This window comes from Uranotaenia lowii, chromosome 2 (assembly GCF_029784155.1).
Source record: "Uranotaenia lowii strain MFRU-FL chromosome 2, ASM2978415v1, whole genome shotgun sequence".
Taxonomy (NCBI): Eukaryota; Metazoa; Arthropoda; class Insecta; order Diptera; family Culicidae; genus Uranotaenia; species Uranotaenia lowii.
This window is the reverse complement of record NC_073692.1, coordinates 221,386,460-221,404,234: the sequence shown is the minus strand read 5'-3', so window position 1 is coordinate 221,404,234 and position 17,775 is coordinate 221,386,460. Positions and strand designations below refer to the sequence as shown.

The following is a 17,775-nucleotide window of genomic DNA, read 5'->3' as shown; positions in this document are numbered from 1 at the left end:
AAAAATGGTGCAGTGTTGTGAGTTTCAAAATCCTCACCGGCCAAACATAATGACATTATTTATAAGTTTTTACAAAATAGTCGTTTTTAAATTTATTTAGTTATTTAAAAGCATTTTTTTCATTTATAAATTCATCATTAGATTTTTCAAACACGAAACACAGAATATTTGACGAAGCCTTAAATAAAGCATGGAGATCTCAACCCAATTAACATTTATAAAGATTATTTTGAACCAACTAAAATCAATATGACGCATTTCGGATTAACAAATTATAAGTAGGATTAGTAAGATAAATTTATACTTAACAACATTCTGCTTTAAGTCTTTGATGCAAATCGAGCCATTTTACAGAATCAAAAGTTTAAAAAATAAATTTAAGAATTGAATTGCTTGTGACTTTGTGACCCTAAGAGTCTTTCTAATTTCTTCTCGTATAAATTTATAAAATCCTCACTTTTTGGTGCATGTAACCCGAAGACCTATAGAAAAAATCTAATCAATTTAAAAGTGACAATTTCATACTACAATCTAGTAAAAGTCTTGCCGCTCCTGGCTTTGAAGCGGTATCAAACTCAGCAAAACAGATTCTGGAATCCTTATAACGCAAAAAAAATTAAAGACGATATCCTCAATTCAGAATAAAATTCTAAAAACATGCTATAATAATCATGATGCAGAAAATACTCGCTACAGAGAAAGGATTAACTACCATCAGAGGAACTAACAACCATACTTAAAAACGAAAAACAAAGTGAAGACAAACTAGTGACATACCTAAAAAGATGTGCATTGTACGATGAAATCTAAGATAAGTATCATGTAATTTTTAACACGCAGAGGGTGAAAGCTAAAGGTTAATCCCTCTTAAAATAAAACGTATAAAAAAAATGCTATAATAATCATAATTTTTCTAGACTTTTACGTAGTGTGACTACTTCACTAGACCCAGATAGAAATTTACTTTCTTGTGAAGATAGCTTTTATAAAAAAAAATTACGTTAGTGTTCTGTCGTTCCAAGCTAAATTGTCCCATGTGAAAAAAAAACGTGCAAACAAGAAAAACGCGATTGAAATTTTAGCTATATATCCATTTTTTCTCTCAAACTAAAAACTCGCCGAAACTTTTTTCGTAGTGAACAGTTCAAGTTATTAATTTAACATTTTTTCGAAGATGATGGAAAGTATTAGAGAAACATGAGGTATCAAAGATGGAAAGAACTTAAGCCGTAAATATCATTTTTCGAAAAAGATACAATACAAATTTAATTATTTTCAGGTACAAAGATGTACCAAGCCAAGACGAAATCATAACATTAGTATTGAATTTTACAATGTTTTCTGCCAAAATAATTTAGGCCCTCAGGATCAGAGGGGTGCAAGTGCCAAAGTCATCAATTTTGAGTCCAGTATACATAATGATTCTTCATTTTTCAATGTACATCTGGTGCAAAACTCAGATTATTTTAGGTATAACATATTTTGATTGAAATAAAACTGCTCGAATTTGAAAAATATATGAAAAATCGAGCATCTTCACAACTTTGAAGCACAGTTTCCTCGAAACTATCATTTAGGCAATTACATTTGCTACAACAAACGGAAAACTAGAGCCAAAAATACAACAGTTGTACTCAAAACCTAGATGCAAGTTGATGGAAGATGTTTAAAAAAAATCGAAAAATGCTACCTACCTTTAAAAAATCGTCAAATATTCTGTGTTCTGCATTTCGGAAATCTCATGTTACCGAAATTTGTCGGCTGAGATCAAGTTGACATAGAATTTTTTTTATCATTTCTTTTATTTTTTTGGTTTAAATTCAACGAAAACACATCGTAGTCATTTTTAAAGTATTGTTTATTATGTTCTTTTTAATTTTGGTTAATGTTGCGCTGGTAAAATAGAAAATTTTTCTAATAGAAAAAAAAGAAGTTAATACTCCAAAAAAATAATGGGCAAAATAAAGTGTCCAACTCAAAAATCAATATAATTTCGATGAGTTTCCATCGCGAGGCCCCTCGAGTTTGTTTGTTTTGTGCAGGGTTGGTCCCCTCTTCTCAAACAACAAAGAGCCCGGAGCAACCAACACTGTTTTCAGTTCGGCTTCCGAGTGTAATCCTCTTTCGCTGATCGTGCTCCACTCGTTACCCGAGTTTACACGAGCTGTAAGTGACTCGGACGGCAAGTGTGAGAGCATTTGCATCCGAGTGGGAGAAAGAGAATTCTAAACAAAGAGCGCCCTGTGTTTCAGTCATAAACCTCAGAGTAAAGAAGGATAAAATTATTTAGACTCCCACCACACAACGTAGAAAAAATATAAACAATTTCTACTCCGCTACCATGCCTACTGCTGTTAGCTGTTTTGTTTTTTTTTTTTTTTTTTGCAAAAGGTAGCGTTCGAAGAAGAGGTGACAGGTGGTTTCATCAAAAAATAAGGACACCGCGAAGAACAAAAAACAGGATTTTTCAGGACCCCAGTAGATTGGTGGAAATGAAATTCAGCTCTTCTTAGATTGCATAAATTAAGGCGAAATAGCGGTACAGTATACGCCTTAATTTATGCAGCAGAAAAGATATTAAGTTACACAGTTAGAAAAATCCTTGTAACATTACATGCAGCTGCATGGGTAGAAGGGAATCGGGTATTTACATGTATCAATACGGCTTAATTCATGTAAACTTCCCATCGTCTTCAACTGATTTGTTTACTGTAAACCTACATTTCCAATCGTTCTTTTTGGTATGGTTGTTTATCCAATAAGAAAAGCATCGATATTTGTCGATAGGAGATTTTAATTTCTTACACAAACATTTTATTTGTTCACAAGAAAAATTGGTATTCAATAAATTTTCACGAAAACCGTTTTTTTTGTGCTATTCCCCCGACGGCGGCAACGGCGAATGACATGCTGGTAGGAAAATTAGTTGTCATGCACTTGCGGTAGCCCGAGCTTTCGTTGAATTCAAGTGGCATTTTTCTGGAACAAATAAAATTGACTATTGGATATAATAATTACAATAATTAGAAGGGTATTGAGTTTTATTTCTCACTTACTTGCTTTAAAACTCAGCATGCTCCACCTCGATTCGAACAGAAGCGAACAGCACACGAGCAGGTACAATAAAATACGGTCGAACGTTGCTAACGCTAAGATTTACATGAAATTGCAAGCTAATTGATGAAGAATTGGGAATCCAATAGGAACGAAAACAAAACAGAATTGGCAAACTGACGTTGACGCTGGAATTCGCATGCGGTGACATGTAAAGTTCATCTTAGCCTTTAAATGTTATACTCTTTTTCATATTTTTCGTGGCGATGATGTGAAAACGTGCAATGTAAGATTACATTTTTCTTTCTGTGTAGGTGGCTTTTAGTTTAGACTGAAAAACACCGTTCAAATATCATCTGAACCGAAGATTACCATTGGTTTAAGAGGTTAAACTGTTTTTATTGCAAAATCAATTGCAATTAAGATCAGGACGGCTTCTAGAAAATCAGGACACGGCTGGGAGCTTTGATTCGGAATGTAGCATCTTTTCTCGTGAACGTACCAAGAATAAACTGAGTTAGCTCTCGAATTCTCCTCAGCACATTGCACAACAGATTTTTCCGGAGAAGGGAATTCTCTTCATCAGCGGATATGAATGCTCTCGCTCACTCTTATGTGTTGACAATCTCACTCTTCATTTCAGTGCGATTTATCTCTCCCCGCACCGATTGGGGGAGCAGACGAAAAAAATTGCACTCTCTTTCACTGGACAAGCCGATCTGAGGAGTTTTGCCACCCATGGTTTTGTGTATTTTGACGTTTCATAAAAAAAAACTGGGTTTGCTCTGGAGTATTCAAACAGATGTCTACATTCGCATAAGTTGTAAAACATGGAGAACGCAAAAATTTCTGGTTCCATTCCGTTGTCCGAAAACTAATTTCGTGAGGTCAATAACGGTCAAAGACACCGGGAAGTGGCCAAGCAATACAAGACAGCGGTTTCAAAAATCATGAAGATGAAAACATTCGGATCTGTGTGGATCGCCCAGGAAGAGGACGGAAGTCCAAGAATGATGCCAGAACGGACAAGAAAATCATTCTTGAGGTGAAGAAAAACCCAAAAATTACGATCCGGTAGATACAGGAAGAGCTTCAACTTTCGGTATTGCGTCGTCCGTCGCCGCATCCATGCGAAGGAGTACCATAGCAAGATCGCTATCAGAACGCCTTTCATCAGCCAGGTGAACAAGGCTAAGCGGCTCAAGTTCGCCAAGGAACACGCCGTTAAACCGCTCTAATACTGGAAAACAGTGTTGTGGACCGACGAATCCAAATTCGAGCTGTTCAACCGGAAGAAGCGTGATCGTGTGTGGTACAAGTCGGGTGAGGAGCTCCAAGGCCGCCATATCCAAGGAACAGTAAAGCACGGAGGAGGTAACGTGATGGTGTGGGGTGTGCAATTTGGTAAAAATAGACGGAATCATGACAGCTGAGTCATATTGCAATATCCTGTGGGAAAACCTCGAGGTATTCCTCATCAAGACGGGCCTCGATGAGCGCTTCATTTTACAGCAGGATAAGCATACGGCCAATCTGACGAAGTCATTTTTTCCGTTCCTGCCGCATCAAACCCCTTGAATGGCCCCCACAAAGTCCTGATCTGAACCCCATCGAAAATCTGTGGGCCATCCTCGATGCTCGGATTGATAAGACTGGTGTGACAAATAAAAATACTTTTTTTGATGCCCTGGAGCGTGCGTGGGAAGAACTCGACCCACAACACTTGCACAACCTTGTTGAAAGTATGTAGAAGTGCTTGCAGAAGGTGTTGAAGGCTAAAGGAGGCCATACCCATTATTAAATCGTTCTTGTTTGCCTTCAATTTGATTTATTTGAAGCTGTATTGATCTGGACCCTTTATTTTGCCCCTGTTTTTTTAGAATATTAACCCTGTTTTTTTCTATTAACAAAACTTGAAAAGAACATAATAAATAATATTTAAAAAATCATTTCGATGTGTTTTCGTTGAATTTCAACCAGAAAAATAAAAGAAATAAAAAAAAACATTTTGGACACTTTATTTTGCCCCTTACTGTACACACAAGGAAACACAATGAAACGTATCTAATCTACTGAGTATGAAAGAACGCAAAATATATCTACGGAGTAAAAAGATTGTAAACTCTATGGAGTATGAAAGGAAAAGTTGGTCATATAGTCTCTGTAACTGGACCATTATATTATGTAATTTGTAATTTATCGTTTATTAAGTTCTACACAGCCTACAATTAAATTTATAGTAAGGTTAAGGAAAACACTCGTTAATAATATACTTATTGAATGTTAATAATTAAAAAACAAACTAATAAACTAAGCTCGGTCAAGGCCGCATTGAGAACAGTTAGAGAATTAGACCGCTTTGTTTATAAAGGTAAGATGTCCCAGCATGAAGCACCATAGATTATAGGAGCTAGTCGATAAGGCAGTTTCGAGTCGTGCTAAAATAGCATCAGCGAATAGATTAAAAGTGATTTGAAGAATATATAAGAAAAAGTCTTCGATACATTCAAAACACCTTTAAAGCATAGCGCGATTTTCGAGTTTCGGCATCGGCACCGAATAACGAAACAAAAATGACTACTTATAACAGAATATTGTCATTTAATCATATTTTTCTATAATTAACAAAAGTATAAAACTGAAAGTTTTTGTCAGATCGGTTGAGAATTGAGGGAAGAAATAGGGGAGGAGCGGGCTATATGCGCCTATTAAGCAGAACACTGATTTAATCAAATATCACATCGAATATGTGTACAAAAACTATATACACGTGTGCAGGCATCTGTACAATGGAGTAATTTTTATGTTAAAATTTTCTTATGTTTCCAAGAAAACAATTTTATTGTAAGTGTTGTCTAAAATGCCGAACCTCAAACCGTGCGGGCTAAACGCGCCTATTTATGTTTTGAACAAAATTTCTGTTTTTTGGGCAATATTTCCGTATAATATCATTGAAACTGCTATAAAGTAATAATTTACGTACGACAAAGCTGAAGTTTTATAAAAATCTATGTATATTATAATTTTATGGAATAAAACAAAAGTTAGAGTTTCCATACTATGGAGGCAGTTTATCCATGAGAAAAACTTTATCAAATCTGTTTTTAGATCTTCAATTCTCTCTTAAGATGTTATTTAGAGCTTAGATTTTAAGGTTCAGTGATAAAAATCATTTATTTATTCTCTTTTACCTGTTATTTTAGGATGGAGGCATTTTACAAACATGATGGGGGCATACAAAAACACTCTATTATTCCACTATATAATCGTTATTAAACCTCCACAAAAGCTGGAATATGTTTAATTTCTAAAGTTCATTTGAGTAAGAAACAAAAACCACCCAACTTTTTGTTTTGAGCTTCTTTACGTATAATTTTTAAAAGTCGAAATATTACATCAAAATGTATCAAAACCTTGTATGATTTTTTACATTTTTTTGATTTTGTAAATTCATAAAATTCTTTCTTGCCTTATGTTCTAAGCGTAACACCCTCAAAATGCATTGGTCAGATAAGCTGTCTAGTCAGCCATTTCATCAAACAGCCGTAGGGTCATTTAACCCGATAGGCCCATTTAGGAAACCTTTCCCCTACAGCAATTTTATCTGCTCTGTCAAGTTGGCACATCTAGAACTGAAGAATTGCAAAACCTGTGCCGGACGAGGGTCAAAGAAGGACCTGTTCATGCTCAGCAATTAAATTTGAAATTTGACTCTGTGTTGAAACGTTAAATGTATCATATAATATCTAAATGAGATGTATGTAGATTTTGATACGAACCTAAAGGTTCTTTTGTGAATAAGATTTACGTTGAAAAAAGAAAAAAAAACGTACAGCATCGAGTATTTGAGGTCGAAATCTTAACAAATTGAACTTTTTATAAGTTTTTCAATACTTTCTCTACATAAACTGATTTCTTTAGAAGGAATTAAAAAAAAAATATAGCTACGCTCACTTAATGATATTTGATAATTTATTAAATTTAATGAACAACTAACAATAATATATTGAAATTAGGAACAGCACTCGTTACAATATCCAATATTACTAGAGTCTACCCAGAACCCCATTCTTTGTAAGCCTTTTTTTCGATTCAGCCAAACCTGAGTCGTCATCGATTCTTTACTGCTGGCCTTTTCCAAGTAAGAACATAGGAGAACGGGATTAAAACCGTCTCCTTTTGACGGGGCGATAAAAGTTGCCCTTCTTCTACTGCACGGTTGGATTGGTAGCTTTCTTAGCTCGCCGATGTTCTATACATACTAGTCAAGTTTCATCGGGAAGAATTATGGACACAGACACAACGGGAGACGGCTCCCGGGCTTCCGGTTCGATGGAATCCAACTTTGGTTGGATGGTTAACGGAATATTTTGGAGTAGTTCCCTCACACTCCGGTTTTATCGGTGGTCAAGTGTGCCTAGTCGTTACACAATTAATTTCGTCTTCCAGTGGCTGCACAGGTTTTCGGACACCCGTCCGTTTTTTTTTGCAAAAATCTTTCCCTATTTTTGTGAGATTTATCCTCTAAATATGACACTTTTCTCATAATTAAACGGAACGACAATCGACGATCACCTTTGGTTTGCAAATTAGAAAATAATCGCACATATTACACATTCTTAGGGTGTGAATTTCGCTTAGTAGGATCAAGGGGAAAAAAAAAACTTTCTCGCGGAAGTCTTCGAGCTCTGGCCTTCTAGCCTTTTTTCGCTGGTTGATGATGTTCACACACGAAAATTTTCTAGCACGACTGTGTTCCTCGCCCACTCACACTATCGGAAGAACGGGCACACGTCGACCAAGAACTGGTACACGTACAGGGGCACGCACACAATCTCACTCGACAAATGCCAATTTGAACCCGTACGGCTGAATGCAACGGAGCAGTAAGTATAGTAAGCACCTCTCCCTACACTATTGCCTGTTATTCCAACTCGACGGATTCCGACCATCCATCGTCGAACGTCGCCGCCGTCATCGAAACGGAAAGAGACGGGGCATTTCTATATGAGCCACCTTAACAAAAAAAATTATTCCATACTCGTTTTGCCATACAGCAGCACCATCAGAGAATTTGGCCAGCCAGTTAAAAAAAAAAGAGAAAAATCGCAACTTGAAAATTCAAAAATTTCACCCAAAACCACTCACTTCAGCACCGGAAAACACTTTCAATCGACCCGTTTTAATCCTTGGAAAATGGTGCGCGACTCTTTGGCCTCCTAACGGGGCCCTTTTGTACCGTACACGGCCGCGAGTGTTCCTTAACGACACGGGATAGCTTTTTCACACACTCCCCGAAGGAAAAATTTTGTCGTCTTTCTTCTTGTCGTGTCGAGACGGTGGAGACCGAGACCGAGTTTGCTCTTTGCGCTGGTTGCTGAACTGATTTTTTTTCGTTGCTGGTGCGATGGCAGCTCCGCGAGACTTTTGGAGTTGTCGCGATTGCGCAATGATGGATGTGCTGAATTCGAAAAAAACATGGCGAATTGCGGACGCATTGACAGCTGTCAAAGTGGATTTACACTGGGAAAAATTCTGCACCTAAATTTAATGATTGAATTATTATCACAGAGAACAGACGTACAAGCACAGAGAACAGACGTACAAGCTAGCCCACGAAACATGTGTAAAAATCCCAACACCCTTTTAGAACTAGTTTTTGTTTTTTGGCTACGATTACGCCTTTTCGAAAACTGGGCACTTTAAAGTTGATTTGTAACTCTTGAATGGCGCAATAGATGGCACTGTTTGCAGTCAGTTTCTAACGTATTTTTTTGGTTTTGGTTTTGAAATTTTACACACTTTTTTGACGGTTTTTTGTTCGAGCTTGTACGTCTGTTTTCTGTGTTATTATAAAAGTTTTAAACCAGCGGGTAAAATCGATAAATTCCTTGTAAATTATGGCTGATTGCACGCCGCTAACACAACATCCTGGTTCCTCCATTGGTTGAAATTTTGACTTTTTTAACTCTGTACTACGTTGTGAGGAATACACCATAAAATTCTCTCCATTTGAATAGAAAAGAAAAAGAAAAAAATATTGCTGGCAATTTACCATCCCCCTATTTGAAACGCATCTGAACATTTTTTTTTTATTCGTAAATATTGGATTAAATAACCGATTTAGACACAAAGTACAACCACGTACAACCAAACTCTGCGCTCCTTTGGTGCATTATACTAACCTTTTTTTTAAAGAAGTGGTATAATGTAAGGATTGGTTAAATTACGTGATCAATTTTTAAATATTTGAGTTCTTGCATGGGCATCCAGTAAATATATTTCTCGAGTGAGCTTTCATTACGTCGAATGAAACAGAAACACCGAACCGAGAAAAACGCTTCTGAAATTTGAAGAGTGTTTTTCAAATCCTATTTTCATTCCTTCGCCGATAACCCTTCAAAAAATACGCAATATTCATGGAAACTAATTGTGTCAGATATTCCACATTATGAATTTAATTTTTTGCAATTTTTAGAGCTATTTTTTAATCATATAGGAACATACGACATATTCAAACATAAATCGTTCATACGTCTGAACACATTCGTCGTTTGGAGGGGAAATTTGTTTCATTCGTCTCTTTTCTTTCGTCCTTTGATTCGTTCAACTTGCACTTACGCCCAAATGTTTCTGATGCAAATACTATGGGAAATTTTCAATTTTCTCGGCGTAGTGGCTGTTTAATAAGTGAAATATCTAGTGTAGCGGTAAATTGGTGAGTAAATGCATAATGAAATGTGTGAATCGGGTGCGCCATCGGTCAAACCAGCTCGCTGCTGCTGATCAGCTTTCTGTTGCCGACCAGCTGGAGGGGAAATTTGTCTCATTCGTCCTTTGATTCGTTCAACTTGCACTTACGCCCAAATGTTTCTGAGGCAATTACCGGTAAATTTTCAATTTTCTCGGCATAGTGAATGTTAACTTATTGAGTTGTCGAGTGCAGCGGTAAATTTATTAGTGAATGCGTAATAAAAGTGTGAATCGGGTGATTGGGTGACTAACAGCAGCAGGCTGCTGCCGCTCAGCCTGATGCAGTTAGTTGTTAGGTTTGCTGCTACTGCTGCTGTTCGGTTTCTTTTCCTTGCTGCATTATTTTACAGCGTTCGAAAGCCTGCTTGAGTATCGATTTAAGAACGCTTGAAAAGAAGAATCTGAAATAATATTCATTGCCAGGTTGATATTCTGATAACCTCTACCTGTATACACTCGTTTGCTCATGGAATCCATAGCGAATGTGCTAGGTTTTTTTCCTCTGAACATTCGCCGTTTGGAAGAAGGGACGTAAGCAACATTGAAATTGGCAATCAAGGTTTTGTTTCATTCGTCATTTTGGAAGTCTTAAATTTTATATATTAAAAGGGTTTAAATTGATTGTTTTATCAATCACATAGGTAGATAATGTTATAATGAAGCTTTTTTAGTGAATATCTCTATTTTTCAAATTTTGTTTCATTCGACGTAATGAAAGCTCACGCGAGATTTATCAGGCCAAAAGAGATGCATTGGGCGCGCCAGTTCCGCGGTCGCAGAATAGCCATTCCACGGCGCGAAACAGGTCTCTGCTGAAGCAGAAGAAAATTCTTCGTTTGTATGCAGGTGCCAGCATACGAGTATAATAAGTGAAAATAACGAAATAAATTAAGTTATTCAGTGTTAATTTCGATGTTTTTAATAAATTCTGAAAATCCTGTAAAAACATTTTAAAATAAATTTAAAACCATATCACATTTTCATTTTAATTCTTCTATATATTCTATTTCAAACCTTAAAACTGTTATTAATTTGAACCGGGCATTCATTCTCTTGATCCCACACATTTTTATTCGTTTCACCCAAAAAAATATTTATTCCGATAGAAATTTGGATTCATTTTTAAAAAGGGTGCATTTTATTTCCAATCAATCGATAATTTGAAATTAAATCGATATTTTTAGTCAGGGTTACCAAAAATATATTTGTGCTTTTTCCCAACCAAAATTTTTATTATTTTTGGCCGAAATCTTATTGTTTTCAAAATATATTTTCCTGCGTGTAGATGTTTTTGGTAGATGATAAATCATCTTCAAAAGCTTTTGCATACCATTTTTTAATGATTGGCGTGTTCTTGTATGAAATAAACCGATGATAGACAATAGCTAATTTTATCGCTGAATCCATAAACCGGTTTTCGTCAACATCAGCGCCGGTGACATTCACTGACGACATTTCATGTCATAAAGCTAAAATAAATTTTCAATAAAGCGTTGTAGTATTATTCCATGAATGCTGTTCAACTCCCATTGTTTATCTCTTACAGTACTGAAGAATACATTTAATTTTTTTTTGTCCAATAAAAAGCTTCTGAGACTTTCTTAACAGCATATATTGAGCCAGTAGTTTGTTTTTTTTTTTTTTTTTTTGTAAATTCTTTATTTGAAACGGCTCATACCTTTAGGCTTTAAGGAGCCAAACTCATTTTGTTTGATAACAATTGTGTGCTTATATCTAGTTCACTTTTTCAAGAAAAGATAGAAGATAGATAGGAAAATGTGAAAATAAAAAGAATTATAGACGAAGATCAATAGCTTTTAGGAAAAGATATATTTCGAACATGTAGTCCAAATCTATCACAGCCAGCACATCTCTCACTGGAACATAGGGTGGTTTTCCTCGGGCCCTTAGGGAGTCTATTAAATTCGTTCTAGCGACAAGATGGATCTCGCACGACCAAACAATATGCTCGATGTCATGGTAACCTTGGCCGCAACCACATAGATTGCTGCCAGCAATATCAAAACGATAGAGTACCGCGTCTAAGGAACAATGATTGGACATGAGACGGGAAAATATACGAATAAAATCCCGACTCAAGTTCAATCTATTGAACCATGGTTTAAGGCTTACCTTTGGGATAATCGAGTGGAGCCACCGACCATCCTCATCCTCGTCCCATTTGCGCTGCCAGTTGACAAGAGAGTTTCTTCGCACCAAATAGTAAAATTCGCTGAAGACGATTTCACGTAGATACGTGTCGCCTTCCATCGCTCCCACCTTTGCCAGAGAGTCTGCCTTCTCATTGCCCACTATCGAGCAATGAGAGGGAACCCAAACAAAGGTGATGGTAAAGCGACGTTTTGATAAAGCACTCAAATTATTTCGTATCTTCTCGAGGAAGTACGGCGAGTGCTTTCCCGGTTTTATCGAATGGATTGCTTCAACAGAGCTCAGACTATCCGTTACAATATAGAAGTGTCCATCTGGCCGTGATGCGATACTGTCCAAAGCCCAGTGAATAGCTGCTAACTCCGCTACATATACAGAGCATGGTGACTGAAGACTGTGAGAGGCGCTATATATTTCGTTGAACACTCCAAATCCTGTTGATTCCTCTATAAGTGATCCATCGGTAAAGTACATTTTATCAGCATCGACGTGTCTATATTTAGCTTCGAAAATTCTTGGAATCAGAAGAGGACGATGCGAGACCGGGATTCCACGAATTTCCTGCTGCATAGACAAATCAAACTGGACAGAAGAATGATCGTAGTCAGGGATACAAACACGAGTTGGAGAATACGAAGAAGGGTTTACCTGCATTGACATGAGGACATAGTATATAGACATAAATCTAGTTCGAAGATTTTGCTCAAGTAACCTTTCAAAATTCACAATCACCAATGGGTTCATGACCTCACACCTGATGAGGAACCGGAGTGATAGTAGATTGAATCGATCTTTAAGAGGAAGTATTCCTGCCAAAACTTCGAGACTCATGTTATGCGTTGAGGGCATACAGCCCAGAGCGATGCGAAGACAGCGGTATTGGATACGCTCGAGTTTGATGAGGTGAGACTTGGCAGCTGACTGGAAGCAGAAGCTACCATATTCCATCACTGAGAGAATGGTTGTTCGATACAATTTTAAAAGATCTTCTGGATGGGCTCCCCACCAGGTGCCAGTGATTGATCGGAGAAAATTGATTCTTTGTTGGCATTTTCCTTTCAGATACTCAATGTGGGCTCTCCAGGTACACTTGGAATCAAACCAAACCCCAAGATACTTAAAACACCTCGATTGAGTGATCGTTCTGCCTAGGAGTTGAAGCTTAGGTTGAGCAGGTCTACGTTTCTTAGAGAAAACAACCATTTCCGTTTTCTGAGGGGAAAACTCCCCGCATAATTAAAAACAGTTGGGGATATAGTACTAACTATTAACTTAATATATTGGTAGCAGTACCAGTATGAAATATCTTCCAAGTATCATTTCATTATACATGTTCAAAATTTTATTACCTCAATAAATTATGACAGGATCGTATCAGTGACAGTGACAATATGATATATGATTTAGTAAGTATAGTATAATAAGAGAATAAAAATTTGCAACCTTTGAATATTGTCTCTGGACCTTATCCAGGACTCTAACAGTGTACGACAAAGTTTCCTTATATTTTCTTAGCATTAGACATTAAATTAAAAAAAAAAACAACATTGACAACATTGTATGAGTTAGACAAGTCGTTATCATTTCACCTCTTGCGGATAATAACTAATATTGTTATTTTAAGATGTAGTTGTGAGCTTATGCATTTTTTCGCTCTTGGGTTCAGCATCTGCTAATTTTCACTTCACTTCGTTAAAATTTGTGTCGGCAACCCCACGCCAGGTTCGGAACTGAAAACTGTGTTCAAAATGGCTCCGAAAAAAAAGAATCACGCTGAGAAAAACACACAGAACGCGAAAAGTAAGTAAAACTATATTATATTATCGATAAAAACTAGTGAGATTAAATAAAACTAATGAAATTACAGAAACAAAGATCTCTGCTGAGCGGAGAGCGGAAAAAAAATCTACTGAAAGGCTGAACAATGCAGATCTGCACAAATAGGTAAGATTGTATAATCCATGTATAATATCAGAAATAAAAAATAAAAATCTCAACATTTAAATTTTTTAATTTTATTTTATTTTTTGTGGGAAAGAATTGGAACTATATTGGTTATGGTACAGGGAAGCTCTTTTTAAAAATATTTTACAATATGCGGAACGTATGATTGAGCGTTATTTTTACTACAAACTACTATAAGCAAACTATATCCATTGAAGTTGATGAAATCTATGATTTTGTATTCCAACGTAGCTAGAACATTCAGGTAGATTGTTTTGCTCGCCAAAAGTGGATGAAATTTTAACCGTATCCAATAATGTAGCATGAAATATTTGTTCGAAAAAATCGCTCTTTTTGAATGGTAAACATGCTTAACAGCCCTTTCCCCATATGGTACTTTAACAGATAATCATAATACAGATTGTTAATATGGTCTGTGTTATTGTACATATACTGTTCACTTTACAATAAACGATAACGTTTAGAGACAATATAGAATATTCTCTATATATTGTAATTGATTATGCGGGTCAATCCCAAGCCCCAAAGCCCAGGAAGACAATCTGTCTAAAGTATCTTGTAAAGGTCTGTGCAGATGAGACTCGGAAGATCCTGTGACAGACACCACGCCGTCATCTGCAAGTTGTCTTAGAGTGCAGCCTTCAGAGAGACAACTGTCGATGTCACTTACATAAAAGTTGTACAAAAGTGGACTCAAACATGAACCCTGTGGAAGGCCCATGTAAGAGGTTCTTCTAACTGCAATATCTCCGTGAGCAAAGTTCAGATGTTTCTCACAAAGCAAGCTGTATAAGATGTTGTTCAATAGAGGAGGCAGACCCCGGGAGTGCAACTTGTCTGACAAAATCTCTATTGAGACTGCATCAAAAGCTCCCTTTATGTCTAGAAACACTGAAGCCATTTGCTCACGTTTAGCGTACGCCATTTGTATCTCTGAAGACAGCAAAGCAAGACAATCGTTTGTTCCTTTGCCCCTTCGAAACCCAAATTGAGTATCTGAAAGGAGACCATTTGTTTCCATCCATTTATCCAATCGGAACAAAATCATTTTCTCCATCAATTTCCGAATACAAGACAACATCGCTATTGGACGGTACGAGTTGGGGTCAGACGCTGGTTTTCCGGGCTTTTGGATAGCAATGACTCTCACTTGTCTCCACTCTTGGGGGACAATGTTGTGCTCCAAGAATTGATTAAATAAATTTAACAAGCGAAATTTTGCGGCATCCGGAAGGTTTTTCAACAAGTTAAACTTGATTTTATCAATTCCCGGAGCTGAATTGTTGCAAGAGAGGAGGGCAAGTGAGAATTCGACCATCGAAAAGCTGGAATCCAGATCGCATCTGTCTAGGGACACATTCCGGACAACTTTTCGGTTCGGTGTGGAATCGGGACAGACTTTTCGTGCAAAGTTGAATATCCATCTATGTGAATGTTCCTCGCTTTCATTTGTTGAAGATCGATTACGCATGTTTCGTGCTACTTGCCACAAGGTATTCAAGGACGTTTCTCGTGATAACCCTTCCACGAATGTTCGCCAATGTGCTAGTTTTTTCCCTTTAATCAATTTTTTGAATTGATTTTCAAGGGACAGATATGCTTGAAAAAGATCGAGGGTTCCATGTTTTCTAAAATCTTTGAATGCTTTTGATTTTTCCTTATAAAGCTTGGAGCACTGGTTGTCCCACCATGGGTTAGGAGGTCTTCGACGTACAGATGAATTTGGGATGGGTTTCGTTTGAGCACAGACTGCGCTTTCATGTATCAAACAAGCTAGGAAGTTATACTCTTCCAAAGGAGGAAGAACATTCATAGAATTGATGGCTGTTGTAATCGTGTCCGCATATTTTTTCCAGTCGATGTGTCTTGTAAGGTCATATGCCATATTTGTTTGGTTCGAAGTGCTGGCCCCATTGGTGATTGTAATTTTGATTGGTAAGTGGTCACTACCATTGGGATCAGAGATTACCTTCCACTGGCAATCCAATGATAGTGAATTTGAGCAGAGTGAGAGGTCAATTGCACTTGGTATTGCAGGAGGTTTAGGTACTCGTGTTTTTTCACCCGTGTTCAAAATTGTTAAATTGAAACTGTCACAAATGTCATAAATAAGAGTAGAACGACTATCGTCAATTTGTTCTCCCCAGACAGTTCCATGTGAATTGAAGTCACCCAGGATCAACCTTGGCTCAGGAAGTACTGAGCACAGGTCCTCTAGGTGACTTCGATCCACTGCAACTCTATGAGGCCAGTACAAACTGACAACGCATAAGTCCTTACCTCTTATAGTTGTATGACATGCAACAGCTTCAATTCCTCCTGATAAAGGGAGGTGGATTCTAAAAAAGGAGTGGCGCTTATTGATCCCCAAAAGCACCCCTCCATAAGAATCGTTGCGATCCAGACGGATAATGTTAAAATCGTGGAAGGAGATGTTTGATTCGGAAGAAAGCCATGTTTCAGAAAGGGCAAAAATATCGCAACTAGTTTCATGAAGAAGAAATTTGAACGGATCCAGTTTAGGGATAATACTACGACAATTCCACTGTAACACAGTGATATCTCCGACCTCTCGGCGTAAATTAGCCATCGAGAGAGATAAACACTGAAATGAGGGGCCAAGTTTGCATCAATTGCTTTAAAAATGTCTTCACAATAGGAAGCATTGAGAGTACAATGCCTCTGATTGATTCTGATACATTGAAGAACTTGAAAACTCCATCCAAGATATCCGACAACTTAAAAAGTCCCGATTGGGAAGTTGATTCAGGTGAAACTACGTTGGGATTGAAGCTATTAGATGTTCCTGCTACTTCGGGTTTATTTTGAGGTGTAAAACTCATTCGGAATCCAGGAGGAGATGGTTTTTCTTTCTGTACAGTTGGCGCTTTTTGTCTTTCGACGACTGGAGGGTTCAACGTGACTATTTTTTTGGGGATTCTGGTGTTCTTAGGAGCTGGTTTTGGACGTTTCCGGGAATTAGCAGTAAACACAACTGGAAGTTCTTCGTCGGCTGTATCCGTGTCTACATTGTCAACTGGCAATACAGCAAAAATATTACTCGAATGAGTTTGGATCGGAGGCGCCGCGCCCTTTAAAATGGCGGCATAAGACCGCCTTGACCGTTCCTTTAAAGAGCGCTTTTGGTTATCCCAGCGACTCTTAAATGCCTCACACGAAGAGATTTCATGGGGTGAGCCCCCGCAATAGACACATTTCTGTTCTATTGCTGAGCACGCTCCATCCCCATGATTCTCCCCGCATTTGGGGCACCGCGGCTTGTTGCAGCAGTGCGACGCAGTGTGCCCCAACTTAATGCAATTTTTGCAATCCATTGGGCGAGGCACAAAGAGTCGCACGGGTAATCTTAAAACTCCGTCAATCAAAACGTAGTGAGGGAGGGCGGTACCCGCAAAGGTCACACGGAATGAGGCCGAAGGGGAGTACTTTTTAACTCCATTCACGACGGTGGCAGTTTGGAGTTGGCGACAATCCAAGATATCGACCGAAGTCGAATCAAGGCTCCTAAACTTACCAACGCCGTTGGATTTAACGTACTCCGCCTGTAGGCTCATTTCAGTGATCACGCCCTCGATCTCTACGTTTCGAGACGGGATGTAGACGTGATATTCTAAGTTTATGAACTTGCTGGCCACAATCTCATTTGCGGCTTTCCAGTTAGCCACCACAACGCGCAGCTTGTTCGGACGCAGTTTCGTAACACTGGTTACAGAGGGCCACCTCGCCAGATCTTTGGTGATCTGAACCACATTTAGCTGTTTACCGTTCGCTTTGGGCCGGATGAAAACCACCCATGGCCCAGAGGAAGAT

General features: G+C 37.9%; 1 protein-coding gene across 10 annotated transcripts in view; it reads right to left on the bottom strand.

Moving 5' to 3' along the window:
- The window catches only part of LOC129749282 (striatin-3), a 72,481-nt gene extending 64,024 nt beyond the window's left edge, over positions 1-8,457 (bottom strand). For 3 of the 10 annotated variants that reach the window (XM_055744223.1, XM_055744232.1, XM_055744224.1), the window contains exon 1: positions 8,203-8,457. The gene's annotated coding sequence lies outside the window, so the exon portion shown is untranslated. Of the gene's footprint in view, positions 1-7,156; positions 7,299-7,629; positions 8,040-8,095 lie in introns of those variants that run through there. The other 7 variants (XM_055744227.1, XM_055744229.1, XM_055744225.1 and 4 more) reach the window with 6 other exon arrangements.
- Positions 8,458-17,775: the final 9,318 nt, after the last annotated feature.